General features: G+C 29.7%; 1 long non-coding RNA gene and 1 pseudogene across 2 annotated transcripts in view; both read right to left on the bottom strand.

Moving 5' to 3' along the window:
* Nucleotides 1–16,306, bottom strand: part of LOC107502720 — a 309,664-nt gene that overhangs the window by 58,130 nt on the left and 235,228 nt on the right. The gene's annotated exons all lie outside the window — the stretch shown is intronic.
* On the bottom strand, nucleotides 11,735–11,853 carry LOC118604988 (annotated as a pseudogene).

Here is a 16,306-nt window from a genome sequence, read left to right as displayed (position 1 = left end):
ATGCACACCGAAGAAGAAAATGATGCATTTTGGTGGAGGAAACATTTGATATCTTATTTTCCAACTAGCAGTGAAGAGAAATATAGGTTTCATTATGATACCAGGAATTGTAAATTATGGTAATTCTTACGAATCAACAAAGGATCAAAGCAGAATAAATATCTAACCAAAAAAAGCATCAATAATAGGGCAAACTATAATGAGGAAGAGGATTCAAAATGAATAAGTATAAAGTATATCAATCGTTTCACTAAATGCCAGGGTTAATTTTCTCATTAAACAACAAAAGTCTGATCAGGTTTAAAAGCAAAATCTAGTTATATGCTGAAAACCAAAAAATAATCTTACACACTTGGAAATAAAAAGCCCATTTCTCACTAATCCTGGGCTCAAAGAAGAAATCAAAGGGCAAGTACAAACTATCTAGCGAGCAATGCAAAGGGAGATGGCTCATAACAAAAATAAGAACGCCAAGGTATCTTTTCAATAAAAAAGGTGGGGAGATTAATGTTTCCAAGGAGAGAGACAAGGGATTTTGATTCCTCTTCTGGGACTTTGAGAAGTTACTTCTATTTCCAATGACCATTTTAAGAAGTTACTTACAATATCCAAGCACCCTGGCAAATCCAATGTATGACCTTCCAGATTATCTCTCTTGGTCTTCCTGTTAGCCAAATCCTTCTGACCATTGCACTTATCATTTACCTTCAGAAGATGAGAAATAGAAAAGAGAAGCGAACTACAAGAATGTTCATCTCTCTATCTGCAGTTCCAGAAAGAATTGACATGGGAATGGCTTAAAGGAATGCCTAAATAGAACTTTTAGAATAGCAATATTTTGGTACCTACAATGCTGTATAGCTTTTATTTAGGTCTCTTTCTATGTTGCTTTTTTTAATCTAAGGAATATGTCTATAAATGTAAAATTTATAGACAAATGAATCAGAGCATGTGCCAAAATACAGCTAAAGATGATACAATAAAGCTTAAATTAATATTTGATCTATGTGAGATAAACAGAACATATTGAATTTAAATTCTTTAAAAATCCAGTAAAATTTGAAATCATACTTTCCAATAGACATATAATGTGGGTCAGTTATGGAATTTAAAATTCTCTAGTATCTACAGAAAGAACAAGTAAAAAAAAAGGTGATATTAATTTTAATTATATATTTTATTTAATCCACTATAACTCAAATATTTTCTCAAAGTGTAATTAATATAAAAAGTGAGTCCTAAAAAAGTGATTCATGAAATACTTTTTATTCTTTTTATATTACATCTTCAAAATTCAGTGTATATTTTAATTTACAGTACATCTCACTTCAGACAGACCACTGACATAGTGGACAGCAGTAAATAAACTTAGTTGAGAACACTGAGGGATCCAGAGACCCAGCAGTAATTTATATGCCCATACCTCTTAATTTACTGATAGCCCATTTAAAATTCTATTTCTATGTAAAACAAGCCTTCACACAGAGAGCTCAGGCTGCTGAATTCTAATTAGATCCTTTTGTGGCCAAAGAGGTTTTCCCTGCCCTTGCAGAGTTTCCAATCAAAATGAATAGATAAAACAGGTGAGAAAATGTGCCAAATATGAAGAATGAGTTCAAAGGTAACGTTTAGCGTCTAGGGGATTTATGTTGATGAAAGCTTAGAAAAATTACGTGCAATTTATTTATTCAGTGGTTACTGATCTACAGTTTTTAGTCACACTTGAACTTTTAACAGTCATTAGTAGAGAAGCGCTATTTGTAACAGTGATATTCTGCAGTCTAGTCAATTCCCTTATATTTATTTTTCCTTAAATCTCTTAGTAAATTATATTTTCAATTAGGTGATCCTAATATAAGGCTTAGTGTTTAATAGTCTATTCCTTATTGGTTCCTTTCTCTAAATTAGTGCTATTTGATTGCTCCAGTTTAGCTTGATATAGTCACCCTAAAAATCTAATTCATAGAACAGAAACACAGGAATGCACATGGTGAGGTCTTCTTTTATCTTCTGGTTTGTTGATTTACCCACAGACTTCATGGCCTATTGTATGGTAATTACTCTTCATCCTGATACTTCCTACTTCACCTTAGGTCCTAGGATCCACGCATGCTTTTATTCTCCTAGGCCAGAATTTTACTAGTTTGTGGATACAGTTACTAATTCTTGAAAATTCTAGTCTTAAATCCCTATCATAATTCTCTCTGGTGAACTGTTTGGTATTTCATTTTCTATCAAGCCAAACATTTAAAAATTCCTGATAAGAGAATTAGCCTGTTTAAATTATAAGTTTATGACAGAAAGCCAGGTCTATTTCATTCTGTGCATGTGATAAAAAATAAGGTCACAGTGAATAAAATAAAAATGTATTTTAAAAGTTTCAAACTTCTTGATCCATTTGAAAATTTTAGTTCTAGTTGAATTTAATAGTCTGTGTATATGTTAATATATTCTGCTATAATTTGTCTTATATTCATAGATACACTCCCATTACATAGAATACATTAAGAAGATATTACAAATAGAACAACTTGGCTAATTCGCTGCTCATTATATCTATGTAAACTCAATAAGGAATATTATCTTGGCTTATTTCCATACATTCAGATTTTGTCACCTGTTCAAATTCACTATAAATTATGAATTTTAATGCCCTACAATAATATTTTGACTACATTCATATTTAAAGAGAGAAGTACTCATTGAAAGAATAATAAGTATATATCCTTTCCTCACTGAAGGGAAAATATGCATGGAAATAAATATTATGAAATAAATATTTGTTTAATTACATACATTTTCCCAGCTGTTTACACCAAAAAGTACTGACTTCACAAAATAAGTATCTTTAAAAAAAGACTTATTTGAAAATAGAAAAACGTCCTATTTATTCTATAAAAATATTATAATGGATGTCATAGTTACAGAAATTTTTGGGAGAGTGGAGGGGAAAATATTCATAACGTCCTCCAGGTGAAGAAAGAGGACATAACCTAAGAAGATCTGACAGGACTATGAGTCTGATAGGCAGGTTGGTAGAAAGAAGGGTCAGATGCACAAAGAGGAAGCAAAGTGAGCTGGGGTAAAAAGCCAATTAGTGGATTAAAGGGTAGAAATCTAGAGTTCTAAAACAGAGGGGTGATAATATAGGCAGCTTGGGAGAGGATTAAAATAAAGAAGTGATAACAGTATTCAGTCAAGAGGGAAGGCTGTCAAAAATGTAAATAGGAATAAAAAAGGTAAAACAATGAAGACAAAACCTGACATTTAATAAAGGGTAATAGTAGCAGAAATTCAAAGAGGGAAAATGTGATGGTTTTAACTCTAGGTGTTCTGACATCATTAACAGAGGACCAAGGCAGATGGAAAATTTGGTCCCAATTATAGGAAGCCAAATGGACTGCAGAAGAGTAGAGAGATATAATTCATTTCATTTCCTGGTCTCTTCTCTTGAATACATCATATTAGATAATCAAAACCTGACATCTACAATTAGATCTTTACTAGAGAGACTGCTGCATTATTTGGAACAACATATTAAACATAAATAATATTTGACAACTCTAAGTGTGATATTTCAAAGTACCATACTTAAGCTAGACAGTGTTAGAGTTTTCAATTGCTAATTTTTACTTAAATGTTTATATAATTTAGCTTGTATACTGCTTCATTTATTAAAATATTTTGTTGGTAGTTCTTGAAATTGAAGCTTATTGTCTAAAGGAAAATTTGACCTTTGACTCATTTCCTAATATCTATTAAGTTGAAACTTTATTATTATCTACTTTTAAGAGGGAATCAAATTTTAAAAAGTCTTTTCTAGTCATCTTTTTAAATTTTACTGTCAATTACTCTATTAAAAATTGTAACATAACACCAAAAGAACCCCAAAACTTGACAATGATGATTTTAATTTTTGTTCTGACTACATTCCAGATAACTTTCATAGTGTAAAAATATTTTTATTCAATCAGGATTCTAATTATCGATAGAACATCATATTTTTCAATTAAAATAACAAAATGAATAATTCAGAAAAGGTCAATGAGAAGACAGTGGGGGCAAATTATGACAAGGACACACCAGTTAAAAGATTTAAAGTTATTATGTAGTATATAGGCAGACAGCAGTCTTAAACAAGTGAAAATTTAAGATTCATCTTAATAACAAATCATAGGTAATTAAAACAAAAATGGACTGTGCTTTAAACTGTTTTCTGGCCAGAAGCTCATAAAGCTTCCTGTCATAAAATATGATTACAACACCTATATGAATACAGAAAATATAAAAAGTAAAATTAAACTGAGATTAAAGTCTATACTAAGACCACATCAAACAATGCCAATGCTATACCTTGTGAACTGATACTAAGTGGAAAAAAAAAACTGTGAAATTCATTTTTTTTCCAGTGCATATTCTTAATCAGTGACCCAGGCACTATACAATGAGAAAACTGGAAAATTTCTTGTTACACTTCCAAACTACACACCTTTTGAGCTAAGAGAAGAATTTCCCAATGAATTAAATAAGAGAACCCTTTCTTTTCCCTTGTGACGTCTTAATAAAACCTCTCAGAAAAATATGTTTCCTAGAATAGAGTTTAGGGGCACGATGACTAATGTACATCTTCATAATAACTTTGAATTACAAGAATAATAATGTTAAAAACCTTGTAAGCTATCAAGCATAAACAACAAAAACCTAATTACAATGAAACAAAAAATCAGATTGCTCTCAGATTTCTTTATAACATTAAATGCCAGAAAGGAGTGGGAGCACTAGAAGATGTTTTAGATGAAAATGTAATGATCCAACAATTCAATCTTTCACTAAACTATATTTTACATAGCAAAGTATCTGAAAGTTACTCTCAGAATAGGAATAAATTCATGCAGTCCAAAAAAAAAAATCTTGAAGAAATATTCCAAAAGACCAGGAACAAATGAAACAAAACTAGCATTAAAAATTTGTAAGTCAAAAGGAAAAGAACCATATGATTTCACTCATATGTGGGATATAAAACAAAAAACAACAAATGAACAAACAAAACAAACATGCAAACAAACAAAAACCCAAACTCACAGATACAGACAACAGAATGAGACTAAATTTCGGATGGAGAACACACAATAGAGTATACAGACATCAAGTTATAAAGTTGTACACTTGAAATTTATATAATGTTATTAACTAATGTTAGCCCATTACATTTAATTAAAAATTTTTAAATCTAAAAGTTAGAATAATACTTCAATAATAATGTGTAAAACTCTATTACTACAAAACGACCACATGCTCACAAAATAGAGAAAATCTTTAGGTATTATGAAAAAATCAATCACAAAAAGCAATCACAAAAAAGGAAAATTTAAATTCAAACTACAGTACCAACTTTGAGGCAAAAATGATACAAAGAACCAGAGTGTTAAAGGAGAAAAATCATTAATCTTACCCTGAAAATGTGTAGTCTTAGGCCAGCTCACATAAAGGTCTACTATCCCATGGTTAGAAAATGGCCAGGCTGAAAGATTCAATTAAAGTAACCCTAAGTTGGTAGTGCCCTGTGACCTTAACAGAAGCAAATGCAAACAGACCCAGTAAAAAGGATCAAAGTAGATCTCATAGGGGTATCAAGAGTATCTACGATTATTAGCCATGATTTAGAAGACCGATATTCCCTTTCAGATGTTCAGATTTAGATTTTAAATATCTAATTTCAAAGAAAAGATGCACTCATATGATCATATCTTTAATAAGCTATTAAATTTAGAATAGTCTACCATTTAAAATTGTTAGAAAACCACAGGGAAACAACTAACCAAGCTCTCTCAATACAGAAAATATTCTTAAGTTATGAATAACTGTCTAGTTACTTACACAGATGATGATATGAAAAGAAATATATAGCAAATTAAAAGTGAAAGTACTTACATGAAGAATTTTATTATAACTATGTATGTTGCACTCAACACAAAAGCTAAATGTTTGATTAGATTTGTGATTGAAAGAATCAGAAGTGTGAAAGAACTCACATATCACATATTCTGTACCAATAACTCCAGAATAGTAACCCTTGTTACTAACTCATCTCTATACAACAGATATCATATACTTTTCAAAATCTACACAAAAAATCAATAATTTTTATTTTTGTTACATTTTTACCAAGATTTTCAAGAAAATATTTTGTTAATAAAGAAGAACCTAAATATATTGTTTGGAAATGAACTCTTGTGTCCTTTGATGTATTAACCAAAATTTGGTTTCAAAATATTGAGGAAGTATTTATTAAACGTTTATTATATGCTAAGTGTTCTAAGTTATATACATATATATATATTAATAATTGTATGACTAGACACTATTGTTATCCACCAATTTATTCAGAACAAAACTGAGGCATAGAGGAATTAAATAAATTTTGTAATCATACAGCTTGCAAGTGGTGGACCAGGATGTAAACTCAAGTAGTTTCTCTCCAGAGTACACACCCTTAACTGTAATAAAATACTTCTGTGTAAGACTGTGATTAATAAACAACTAGAAGTAAAGAGTTTTTAGATGTAAGAATTAGAACAATTTACACAATCTGGAAGAAATTCTTAGTCTATAAACTGATGGCATTTTCAAATCAGGTAATTAAGGGAGGTTCCAGATGCAAAAGTTAGCTTTCACATTGCTAAGTTAATATGATAACAATTGAACCAATTTTCCTCATGTGACATTTAAATTTAAGTTCTAAAATTTAAGATTTTAAAAATATCAGAAGAGATGCTCTTCTGGGTTTCTACAGGAAAAGGCAGACACTTAAACCTGAAACTCTCCATTCATGAGAGAGAGAGAGAGAGAGAGAGAGAGAGAGAGAGAGAGAGAGAGAGAGAGAGAGAGAGAGAGAGAGAGATCATCAAGGAAAGTAAATAATATTCATCGATAGCCCATGCCTACAATATAGCTGAAAGTCAGAGAATTAAAAGTCTTCAAATTACGTATCAAAAATACATGAGACCCTCAAAACCAAGAATGAAGTTCAAATCTGTGTGAAGAGTCTGGTGAAGATTTCATGAAAAACTGGAGAAGGAAGCAGGGGGTCTATCTTGGTGCACCTGAGGTCAACTCATCCCCAGAAAAAAATTGTGTATAAATAAGTAAATGTTAAGAACAGGTCTACTACCAGGTACAGGACTAGCTGTTAGACAGCCAAAATGAAGAAGCTTGAAAATGCATATGATCAACAATGCTAGTCATGAGTAGTAAAGGTGTTGTTCAGAGGCTTGGTGGTGACAGCAGAGAGAAAAAAAGTGGTAGAAATTAAAAGCCTAATTTCTGCAAAAGAAACAAAAGAGTATTATAAAATCAAAGAATACAACTCCTCCAAAGTACAAACTATTAAATAAAGTATAGTGCATTAAATTAACAGAAGAGAACACAAGCTAATCCAGCAAGCTATTCATATTCACCACTTACATTTAAATACACAGGTTATTCTTGGAAAAGTGAAGCATAAAAATTTTAAATGTCAATAGTAAATTTCAGAAATATCTATCAAACTACTATTAGAACAAATAAAAAAATGAAAATAAAAGTGTTTTAGCTGATCAAATTTCTTCCCCAAGAAATCGTGAAACAGATAAAAACTGGAACCCAACATCCTAATCAGAAATAGCCTTAAAAGCATTTTCAGATACTAAAAATAAATAAACTTCAAAACATAAACCTGAAAACTCACAATTGTGAAAAAAACATAAAACAAGAATTAAGCAACCTCAGGAAAGAAAGGAAGAAAATATAAAGTTATCTCAGAAAGAAGGAATGATTTAAAACATGACTATGGTAGAATATATTTTATTGAAAAAGTAATACAGGGTAGTTAGCAGAAAAGCAAAAATAACCAAGAGACTAAAAATGAAATAAAGAGATAAAAAGGCCAAAAAAAAATGAGAGATATGAAAGATAGGAAGAAAATAGTCAATATACATATAATTTAAGTTGCTGAGGGGAGAAAAAGCCCTCAACAGAATAAGACTAATATTTAAAGCTATAATCCAAAAAAAAAATTTCTAGAAATAAGACACAAACCTATATATTAAAAAAGCTTACCATGAACGTAGGAAAGCTGACCCAAAATGAACACCTTAAACGTATACTAATGAAACTAATAGATTTTAAAGATAAAGAAAATAATTCTTCAAAATCTCTAGGCAAAAAAATCAAGATTTTTACAAAGAAAAGAATATTAGGTTGAAATAAGAATTCTCACAGCAAAATACAAAGCAAGACAACAACAAAGCAATATTTTCAAGAAATATAGGGAACTAAAATCTAAAGTATAGATTTATATATCCACTGGAGGTATCTTTGAAATATAAAGTCTACATAAAAACAGTTTTAAGTATATACGATATCCGAGTATACTATATCCAGGAGTCCATCTTCAGTATCTGAAAAAAAGAAATAAAGCAAAACCTGTGGATATACATATAAGAATGTAAATGTTATGTGTTCTGACAGATATAACATAACTAATTAAATGAGAGAAGACAAAAAAAGGAAAAAACAGTATTTTATTCACTAAGTACAAAATAGTAGGAAATGAAAGAATGTTCCACTTAAAGATGAAAAACTAAAGTAGGAGTCAAAATATATATATTACAAATTTAAAGTGAAAATAACAAAATATGCAGTTTTCTTCACCACATATGTAACAAAAATAATGTGATGGTTGAGACAAATGACATTAGTTATATCAATAAGTGTGAATGGCCCTTAACATTTATATTAAAAGAAAAATATATCCATGTTGGATCACAAGATCACAAAATAAAATTCAACTTTACTTGATATTCAAGAAACAAATCTTAAAGTGATTCGAATGGCTAAATTATAATAAAGGGATGGACAATGTTTTTAAATTGAAAGTTTTTCAATTGCAAAAAAAAAATACAAAGCAGTGGTTGAGATATTGATAACAAAGTGCAATCCAGGTCAGAAAATATGAAATATGAAATTGTTGTGTGTGGAGTGGGGGTGTGGGGGTGTGAGGGGGTTATGACAACTTTATCATGTGAAAAATCAAAATTCACAATAAAAGTATGAGTTATAAATTTCTCTGCAGCAAATAACAAATTGAGCTACTTCGGCAAGCAGAACTACAGATGATGATAGAAAAAATAATAGCACATTACTTTATTTAGAGATTTTAATCCCCATTCTCAACCAGATAAGTTATATGGGAAAAAAGTAAGTAAAAATATTTTAAAACTGAACAGTATAACCAAGATGACTGATGATATAGATATATTCAATTTCCATCTCGAAAAAGAGATTTACATTATTCTAAAGCATATATGGAACATATAAACATAAGCATAAAAACCGAACATATATTACACTATTATAAGAATTTCGGTAAGTTCTATAAGGATATGATACAAACTTGATCACAATGCCAAAAAATTAAAAAATTATAACAATATTTTAAAGGGTATTCTAACTTGAATTTTAGAATTCTTTATGAATTAATTTTTGAGTGAAAGGAGGATGTTTTAAAAATGATAATTTAAACACTACATATCAAAATTTATAGAATTAAATTAAACTACTAATTTGGGAAAAATACATGAGTTAAATTCTCAATTCAAATAGAAAGAAAAAAACAAAAAGTACATCAAACCAAGTGAGAGGAACAAAATAACAAAATAAAAACAAACATTAATAGAGTTAGATAACAGAAAATAGTAAACACGGTTGTAGTTTTAATAGAAATTAACAAAATAGAGAAATCACTGTCTTATCTAATCTTAAAAGTAGGAAACACAAATACACAAAATAATAACCTGAGGAAGAGAAAATAACCATTGAAATAGAGTAAATTAAAAAATCATAAATTATTACTTTGTACAACTCTATTAAAATAAACTTGAAAATATGAATGAAATGGATAATTCAATAGGAAAGCAGAATATATATATATAAATCTTGAAGCCAATGTCTAACTTAATTTCTTAACTGAGTTATTGGGAAACACTAAAGACATTCCCTCTATTCATGGTCAGGAACAAGGCAGATAATTTCCCTCTCTCCTTGTATTTGAGGTATTAATCAATTAAGTCACATAAGAAGAAATAATTAGAGACATAGAAATAGAAAAGAAAAATTAAAACAGCCTATTTGAAAATGATGTAATAGTATAAATGTAAACTTAAAGATTTAAACCAATTATTAAATTAAAACCAAAAGAAAAATAATTTAGTATGGTACAATGAAAGATAAATGACATAAATTAATGTCCTCCATTTATACAAATTATCAATTAGAAAGTAGAATGGAAGAGAAAAACTATTTATGATAGCTACCAAAATAAATTAAGTACTTGGCAATCAATTTAATAATACATGCGAAAAACATATTTAAAAAAAAAACTTTAAAATACTCTGAATGACAGAAAAGTAGACTCAAACAAATATAAAAACAGCCCTATTCTTGGATTGTATGAGTCAACATTATGAAGATGTCAATTTTCACTGTGTAAATATGCAAACCTGATGTGATTGCTTAAAAATACTAAGAAGCCAGAGAAATTGATTTTAAAATTTATAGAAAAAATAATTATGGTAGGAAGCTAAGGAAAAAGTTAAAAAAAAAATCCTTCAAAGGAGTACCTAACAAAATCAAAGATTAACAGGGTGTTATGAGAATATGAATGGAACAGAATAGAAAGTACAGAGACAGACCTAAATACATATGCAAATTTATTCTATAATAAGTAGGGATTTCAAATCTTTAAGAAAAAATGTATATTTTTAAATAAAAGGTAATAATGTAATGTAGATCCTTTTGAAAAAATATCACATCTGCATTCCCAATATATCAGAATAAACTAAAAATAAATCCGTTATCTAAATATTAAAAAATTGAAGCATACATGTATTAGACGAGAACATGGATGAACTCCTTTAAAATTTTCAGTATGATAAGTCTTTCTAACTTTGACTCAAAATAAAAGATAAATTCAAGTACATTTTAAAATAATCTTTACATGAGGAAAAAAAACACCATAAGCAAAATAAAAAGAAAAAATGACAAAATGTGAGAAAATATTTCCAACATATATTGCAGATAAAGCATTACTATTCCAAAAATAGAACTCTGAAAAACGAGCTACAGACATGACATATGTTTCAAAAAAGAAATATAAATTACCCTAAAATACATTTAAGATGTCCGAGGTCACTTAACTTATAAAAATGCAGATTAAAATTGCACTTATTGACCATTTATCATTTATTAGATTGACACAAATCCAAAACTTGATAATATGCCCTGCTGATGAGGTTGTGAAGAAACATTCTCACATATTGTTGGTGAGTGCATAACATTTTATCATCCTAATGGAGGAGAATTTGGCAATATCTAGTAAAACCAAATATATCCTTTACCCAGCAATTCTAGTTCTAGGAATTTACTCCAAAGACATACCTCCATAACTATAAAAACACATACACAAGAACATTCAATTACAATATGAGTGTTAATTACAATATGAGAATATTGAAATAAGTTAGATGTCCGCCAGTAGTAGGCAATACATTTTATAAACTACCGTATATTAAAACAGTGAGTATCATGTAGCTATTCAAAAAGACTAAAAATGTCTATAAATTGATAAGAAGTGATTTCTAGGAGATATATAGATATAGATATAGATGATATAGATATAGATATAGATAATTTTTTAAGCCTACAGCACCTAATATTCCTAGGCTGTCTCTCATCCAAGTACTAACCAGGCCCAACCCTGTTTAACTTCCAAGATCAGACAAGATCGGGCATGTTCAGGGTGGCATGGCCGTACACTATATTATTAATTTCTTTAAAAAAATCTTGCTATCTATTTTGTAGGAATAAGAGACTATCTTTATTCCTACAAATAAAGAGAATATCTTCTTGATACACATTAAGTGGCTTGTCTGTTTATGCACATATTGCTTAGTTTTTCAAAATAGATACAGGAAAAATAAAAAAAAAAACTAATGAAAATAGTTACCTAAAGATGGTACGTAAGAATCAAACTTTTCTGATATATATACATAAGTGTATATATAGTATTCAATGTACTATATATAAATATATAATATATAACACCGCTTATATCTAATTAACATATTAATGTAAATATAACTCATTTATATTTATTTATATTAATATATTGGTGTGTTTATTAAAATACATTAAAATATTAATAAATATGTAATTTAATAATACATATACTTTAATGTACTATATATTGTATCTAAGTACTATATAAAACACATAATATACTATAATAGTATACTCTATCTAGTCTTTAATATGTGAGCCACATAAATTCTTTATATAATTAAAAAATAAATCAAGACTAGAAAAACACTAAATTTTAATAAAAATAGAAAGAAATTAATTTAACTGTATATCAGATTCATAACCTAAGTGTGTGTGCATATTCAATAGGTACTGGAGGATACACTAAATGAATAAATTTATTAATGTTGTTGGCAGTCAGGATTCTCACTATGGGAAAAGTAAGATTCAAACATGGACTGGGGAAAGTGTGAAAGAATCATGCAATGTAGCTATCATATATATACATATATATATTTATGTATATACATATGTACACACATTTTTTTCTAGCTTTATCCCATGAAAGTACAGAGAAACAATATTCAAAAATCTTATGAACCCAGATTTTGGTTTCTAAATAAAATTCCCCATTAAAAGGAACCAGGGATCTTTGGAGAAATGGTTGATTCTAGGTCTTTGGCAGGAAAAGAATAAGGTAAACTTGTAATACCTTGCTGAGCCAGAAAGCAAGGCACTAAAAAGGAGGTCTATTAATAAATATAAAATGAATGATATAAGAAGAAAACCACTACTTTGCAAGCACTAATGTAATAACTAATTTGAGCAAAGATCATCAAGAACGCTAAAAGTATTGAGTGAAATTTTATTGAGCAGTCTTAAAGTGTCACCCATAGTCATCAATAGCAAGAGAAAAAGATATCTTCACAATGGAAGAACCTCAATGATGCCACCTTAATCAAATAATTAGTTAATATCACCAATAATGGAACAAGTCAATATAATATGCATCCTGATGTAATATACTGGGAAAGACATATGACTGTCCGTGTAGTATTCTTGACAAAAATGTTTAACTTGATTCCAATAATATAGAAATAATTCATAATAAATTATACGAAACAATTCCCTGGACTTTTCAATAGTTTCAGTCATGACAAATAATCTAGGGACTGTTGTAGATTAAAAAAAAATTAAGACAAGACAACTAAGTGTATTGGATGATACTCGACTGAATCATGATTTGGAAAATAAAACAACCATAATGAATATTGATTGGATAATTGTGAAATTTTCATGGGCTGATATCAGGTATATTCTTGCATCACTGTTATATATTTTAGATGTGACAACAGCATTATAAGGTTATAAAGATGGTTAATAAGGTTATGAAAAAGAGATCAGAAATTATTTTTTTCCTGGTGAATCGAGATAAAGAGAATATGAGTGTACATTACTTAATTTTTGTATAGTTTATCTATAGGATTAAATTCAAAACAAAAACAAAATATTTTTAAATGTATTTAGTAATAATAAACTAAAAAAGCATTAACTTTGAAGAATTCAGAAATTATTTTTTTCCTTGTGGAATTTTAATTTTTATTATGGTGACATTAATTAACAAAATCTAGTAAGTATCAAGTGTATAATTTAACAGTAGCATATATATATTGCATTGTGTGTTCACCTCCCACAGTTAGATTTCTTTCTGTCACCATATATTTGATACCTTTTACCCCGTATACCTCCGTTTCCGCCTCCTCCCCTACCTTCTGGCACCCACTAGTCTATTGTCCATGTCCATGAGTTTCTGTTTGTTTGTTCTGTTCATTTGTTGTTTTTAGGTTTATATCTCACATATAAGTAATATCATATGGTTTTCAACTTTTCTGTCTGGCTTATTTCTCTTAGCACAATTATCTCAAGGTCCATCCACATTGTTGTAAATGTGACAGAAATTATCTTAAACTACATAAAACTAAAACAATCTAAAGCATCATAATATAGTATAATCAGGTTATTTAACAGTTTCTTAACACCTAAACAACAAAAATTAAAAATAAGGCATGTGTCATTTGTTTACCACCTTGCTATTTCTATTTTAAAGAGATATTCCTATCAGAAGGAGGAATATATTGTCATCATCCTCCAAATACAAGTAATAATTCTCAAGAATGTTCACTAGTTAATTCAATAAGTATATTGTAGATTTTGCAGTAAAGAGAAGTCGGGCTGGGGTCAGAAATTTAATGTTGCAAAATCACTTATTAACTTTCATATTGGCATCATGGAACCCTGCCTTCAAATTCCACCTCTATTAACTCACTAGATATGAAGTCACCAACTAACTTAATCGGACTTCACATTTCTTATCTGTAAAATGTAAATATGCATAGCTAGTGTATTTCCTTGCTCTGAAGAATTTTAGTTTAAATAATAGGTATCATATTATACAGCACAATGTCTGGCTGAATTAGTGGTTCCATAAACATTTGTTGAATCTGAATCTAGTATAATCTAATAAAGTCAATGGTGTAACTTGTTTTTGACACTTGAACTTGGTTTCTTTCATATTAATATAGTCATTGGTGCTGAATACAAGAGAGAAAACAATGAATTTCATGAGTATGTACTTCCTAGAAGAGATACACCTCAATTAAAATTTTTATAAAATGACAGCTCTCAAAAAGGCACAAAGCCATATGTAAACTCATAAAAAACTCTCATCCATAATTGACAAACAGATTTTTAATTAACACATTTTCTAATAGCTATTCAACTGTGATATCATTACTATTGATATTATAACATTATAAAACATTGTTATCATTACAAATGTATAGCTACACCTAAAAATAATTTTCACTTCTTATAATTCCCCTTTCTTACAGAAATGTGCCTGACTTATCAAAACTGAGTCATCTTATATATGAATGAAGCAGGTGATGATCTATGTATAATATTTTGAGAATGGCATGGCATTTAGACACCCAGTCCCCTTTTCCTAATGATAACAAAAAGGTGCTAACAATGGATAACCCTACAGAAAATACCAGCAATTGAAAAGCACTTCCCATGCTCAAAACTATTTTAATCATTTTCATGTCTTTTAAAAATGCTCCAGTGGGAAAAGGTGCATAAAAGAAACAGTGGGCATGAGATGAAGGCAAATCCTTCAATTCACTATTTTTCCAGAGGCTAAACCACAGCACTGAAATAGTAGATTACAGAATCAAACAGAGCATCTTGGGTGGCTGAGCTGTAGAAAAGACCCCTTCTCCCACCTACTCATATTAAACACATACCAATTCCTGTTTGTAACACCGATTTGTGCAGACATTTTATTTTACAGCTGAGGAAGAAGAAAAAAAGTTTATTTGGGGCCAGAAGCCACCAAGTTGGGAAAGATGAGAATAATAAAGGAGACGGCATTTTTTCCTTGCCTGACCATCCAGATGTAAGTGCCTGTGATTCCAGAGGTAAAGGTGAGAAAGTGACAGAACCGTCTTATTAGAGATTTCCAATGATTCCTTGAAGGCTTTAAAAGACAGAAGCTGTTGGAATGTGTGTGTTTTTTTTTCCCATTACATTTATTGTTGTGACGTTGGTTAATAAAATTATATAGGTTTTTATGTGTACAATTCAGTAATACATCATATGTATATTGCACTGTGTGTTCATTCATCCCGATGTTCACATGATCCATGTTGGCCAAGACATTGAAACCAAAATGCCTTCTGATAGGTGATTGGATAGAGACAACATGGTACATATATACAATGAAATGTTTTAATGAGAATTTCTGAGTTGAAAAAAAAAAAGTCTTTCCCTCTGATGTTCCTCCCCCACTCTGTACTTCAATGTCACTCTGAGGGTTGGCAGCTTGTGGGCTGCTCCACTGAGGGAAAATAGGAGGGCCACTGTCAGCCTATGCAGGAGTTTCAAATCTGAAGCATTTCTTTGGATTGAAACTCTGTCAATAAAGAACAACACAAGAGAAAAAGAACACTTGGTCACATGGGGGAAAAATGGGTGCATGGAGGCCCCTGTTCCTTTCATTTATTACGCATGCTGCCACTGGAGCGGTCTTTCTTAAAGAACTCTTCTATTCTTTAAAAAAATAATAATTTAATCAAAAATCTTTAGACATTTCTATAAGATAGAGAAAACATTCCAATCACAACTTTCC

The sequence above is a fragment of the Rousettus aegyptiacus genome, unplaced genomic scaffold (assembly GCF_014176215.1).
Source record: "Rousettus aegyptiacus isolate mRouAeg1 unplaced genomic scaffold, mRouAeg1.p scaffold_m13_p_1, whole genome shotgun sequence".
NCBI classification, from domain to species: domain Eukaryota; kingdom Metazoa; phylum Chordata; class Mammalia; order Chiroptera; family Pteropodidae; genus Rousettus; species Rousettus aegyptiacus.
The sequence above is the reverse complement of the archived record's forward strand: the minus strand, read 5'-3'. Positions and strand labels throughout refer to the sequence as shown.